The sequence below is a fragment of the Macaca nemestrina genome, chromosome X (genome assembly GCF_043159975.1).
Source record: "Macaca nemestrina isolate mMacNem1 chromosome X, mMacNem.hap1, whole genome shotgun sequence".
Taxonomy (NCBI): domain Eukaryota; kingdom Metazoa; phylum Chordata; class Mammalia; order Primates; family Cercopithecidae; genus Macaca; species Macaca nemestrina.
In genome coordinates this window covers 103494244-103498521 of record NC_092145.1, presented here as the reverse complement: position 1 = coordinate 103498521, position 4278 = coordinate 103494244, and positions in this window count along the sequence as shown.

Below are 4278 nucleotides of genomic sequence, written 5' to 3'. Positions count from 1 at the left end.
CAAGTGCTGATGAGAAGAATGTATATTCTGCAATTGTTGGGTAGAATGTTCTGTAAATATCTGTTAAGTCCATTGTTTCTTTGTTGACCTTCTGTTTTGATGATCTTTCTCATGCTGTCAGTGGAGCACTGAAGTCTGCCACCATTATATTGTTGCTGTTTATCTCATTTCATAGGCCTAGTAGTAATTGTTTCATAAATTTAAAAGCTTCACAGTTGGATGCATATATATTTAGAATTGTAATATCTTTTTGCTGGACTAATCTTTTTATCATTAGGTAACGTTCTTCTTTGTCTATTTTTACTGTTGTTGCTTTAAAGTCTGTTTTGTCTGATATAAGAATAGTGACTCCTACTCACTTTTGGTTTCCATTTGCATGGGATATCTTTTCCCATCCCTTTACCTTAAGTCTATGTAAGTCATTATGTTTTAGTTGGGTCTACTTTTTTTTTTTAAATTTTTTATCCATTCTGTCTTTCTGTATTCTTCTTCTTATTTTTTGAGACAGAGTTTCACTCTTGTTGCCCAGGCTGGAGTGCAATGGCACAATCTCAGCTCACTGCAATCTCTTCCCAGTTTCAAGCAATTCTCCTGCCTCAGCCTCCTGAGTAGCTGGAATTACAGGCATGCACCACCATGCCTGGATAATTTTGTATTTTTAGTAGAGACAGGGTTTCTCCACATTGATCAGGCTAGTCTTGAACTCCTAAACTCAGGTGATCCACCTGCCTTGGCCTCCCAAAGCATTCCGTTTTGTAGTAGTAGTAGTAGTTGTTGTTGTTTTTTAGATGTAGTCTCACTCTGTCACCCAGGCTGGAGTGCAGTCGTGCAATCTCAGCTCACTGCAATCTCTACCTCCCGGTTCAAGCTATTCTCCTGTCTCAGCCTCCCGAGTAGCTGGGATTACAGATGCATGCCACCATGCCCGGTTAATTTTTGTATTTTTAGTAGAGATGGTGTTTCACCATGTTGGTCAGGCTGGTCTTGAACTCCTGACCTCAGGTGATCCACCCACCTCGGCCTTCCAAAGTGCTGGATTACAGGCGTGACCCACTCCGCCTGGCCAGCATTCTGTATTTTTAAAGTGGAGAATTTAGGCCACTGATCTTCAATGTTAGTATTAAGATGTTAGATACTGTTCTATTTATGATGTTAGTTGTTGCCTAAACGCCTTGTTGTTTTCATTGTGTTATTGTTTTATGGGCCCTGTGAGAGTTATGTTTTAAGGTGTCTGTTTTGGTGTATTTTGAGGTTTTTTTTTTTTTTTTTAAGGATTTAGAAGTCTTTTTATCATTTCTTGTAGCGCTTATTTGTTATTGGGAAATTCTATCAGTGTTTGTCTGAAAAAGACTTTATTTCTCCTTTACTTTATGAAGTTTAGTTTTGCTGGTTACAAAATTTGTGGCAGACAATTATTTTAAGAAGGGTAAAGACAGTACTCCAATCCTTTCTGGTTTGTAAGTTTTCTGCTGAGAAATCTGCTGTTAATCTTATAGGTTTTCCTTTATAGGTTACATGATGCTTTTGTCTCACAGCTCTTAAGATTCTTTTCTTCATCTTGACTTTAGATAACCTGATGACTATGTGCCTTGGCAATAAACTTTTTGTGATGAATTTTCCAGCAGTTTTGTGAGCTTCATGTATTTGGATGTCTAGATCTCTACCAAAACCAGGGAAACTTTCCTCAATTATTCCTTCAAATAAGTTTTCCAAACTTTTAGATTTATCTCCTTCCTCAGGAATACTAATTATTCTTAGGTTTAGCCATCTTATATAATCTCATTTTTTTTTTGAGACTTTGTTCATTTTTTAAAAATTCTTTTTTGTCTTGTCTTATTGGGTTAATTTGAAAGCCTTGTCTTCCAGCTCTGAAATTCTTTCTTCTACTCGTTCTAGTCTTTTGTTGACACTTTCCACTGTATTTTGTATTTTCCTACGTGTTTCTTTCATTTCCAGAAGTTCTGATTGTGATTTCTTTATGGTATCTATTTCTCTGGAAAATTCTTTATCCATATCCTGGATTGTTTTTAAAATTTCTTTAAGTTGGTCTTCAAGTTTCTCTGGTATCTGCTTGAGAAGTTTAATAATCAACCTTTTGAATTCTTTATGTGGCTATTGAGAGATTTTTTATTGTGTTAGATCCATTGCTGGGGAGCTAGTGTGATATTTTAAGCATGTCATGCAACCCTGTTGTGTCATATTACCATAATTACTTTTGTGGTTCCTTCTCATTTGGGTATACTCTTTCTTCAAATTTCTTGAATTTTTGATTGGACTGTGTTTTTTCTTTTTAATTTCTTTTTCTTCCTCTCATAAGCATCAGACATTAATTTTAGCTTAATTTGATTTTTGGTGCTTTTAGTGGTGAAGGCTCTTTATGATTTCCTTAGTTACAGAGAATCTTTGTGCACTGGCTATTTCCAGATGCTGGTTGTAGTAGTTATGTTCTTGATGTGCGGCAAGTTCACTGTCTCTTGTGAGGCTGGAATGGCAGGGATCTCTTGAAGTTTATCTCGTTCTCTTGTGGTGTACATTTTATTTATTTATTTTTTTTCCCCTGGTAGTTTATTTACTGAGTTGATGATTCAGGCTTTAGGCCAATAGGGAAGGTATAGTTGTAGCTAAGGCAGGTGGGTAGATGTAATATCCAGCAGTGGAACAAGGTCCCAGCCTTGATAAGCGTGGCTGGGAGAGCTCTCAGTTAGATGTGCTAAGGTTTTATGAGGGTAAAAAGTGGGAGCTACCTCAGCTCCCCTGCCTGGCAAGCAGGAAATCTTTTCACCCCACAGGCTCATTCCTGTCCCAGTGTTTTGGCTATTCAGGTCAGACAGGCACCTCTCATCATTTGTAGGAATGTTGATGTTCCAAGTAGGGAGAAATTGTGACTCTGCCTCTCATGCAAGCCTCAATCTGGGGGTACTCCTCCTGTGGGGCTGTGTTCACCATGGATTGTTCCAGGAAGTCAGCAAGATTTTTAATGTGAAAGGTCAAATAGTAAATATTTTAGACTTTGCAATCCGTATGGTTGCAATCACAACTACTCTGTTCCTTTTTCTTTCTTTCTTTTTACTTCTGAGACAGCATCTCTGTCACCCAGGCTGGAGTGCAGTGGCAGAACCTTGGCTTACTGCAGCCTCAACTTCCCTAAGCTCAGGTGAACTTCCCACCTCAGCCTCCCGAGTATCTGGGACCACAAGTGTGTGCCACCATGCCTGGCTAATTTTTAAAGAATTTTTAGTAGCGACGGGGGTTTTGCCATGTTGCCCTGACTGGTCTAGAACTCCAGGGCTCAAGCGATGTTCTTGTCTTGGCCTTCCAAAGTACTAGGATTATAGGTGTGAGCCACCACACCTGGCTCCACTACTCTGTTTTGGTAGCAAATGCAGCTATAGATAGTATGTAAGCAAATGAGCGTGGCTGTTTCAACAAACTTTGTAAAAACAAGTGGTCATTAAATTTGCTTCCATGGTTATATCTTGCTAACCCCTTTACTACATATATGTCCTTGCTTGTAAGGCAGATGTTGGGTAGTGGCTTAAAGAAAAATGTTTAAGAGAAACATAAAAGTGATACAGAGATAGCAGCATTTAAAATATTAAAGGGAAACTATTTTCCATATTGAAGTATCCAAACGTTTCTCAGTCTAGATATCAACCTCTGACCTGCTGCCCATTTGATGTGGATTGACAAGTGTATACACGCAAACACAGCAGGTGCTTCATTAATGTCATTTCATTTAATGTCTTTTGTTATAATTTTGATGACAAAAAGTTAATTGCTGTCTGGGGGCCACTGTCTACAGAGATTGTACTTTCTCCTTATGTCTGCATGGGTTTCCTCCAGGTACTCTGGCTTCCTTTCATATCCCAAGAATGTGCACATTAGGTGAATTGTTGTGTCTAAATTGTCTCAGTTTGATTGAGTATGGGTGTGTGTGAGTGTGCCCTGTGATAGAATGGCATTGAGTCTATGGTTGCTTTCTGCCTTGTGCCCTGAACTGCTGAGATAGGCTCTGGACAGCCAAGACTGAACTGGAATAAGCCAGTTGGAAAATAAATGAATACAAATTGTTGGCAAATAAAAAATTTATAGACTATACTATAATCATACAAGTGCATGACAGTAAACAATTAGGTATGAAAATGTTCACTGAGTCCCATATATGTTATTCTTTTGAACTTTATGGTGGTAGTGTTATCAGAAAGTGGTCCCGATCCAGACCCCAAGAGAGGGTTCTTGGATCTCACACAAGAAAGAATACAAGGAGAGTCCATACAG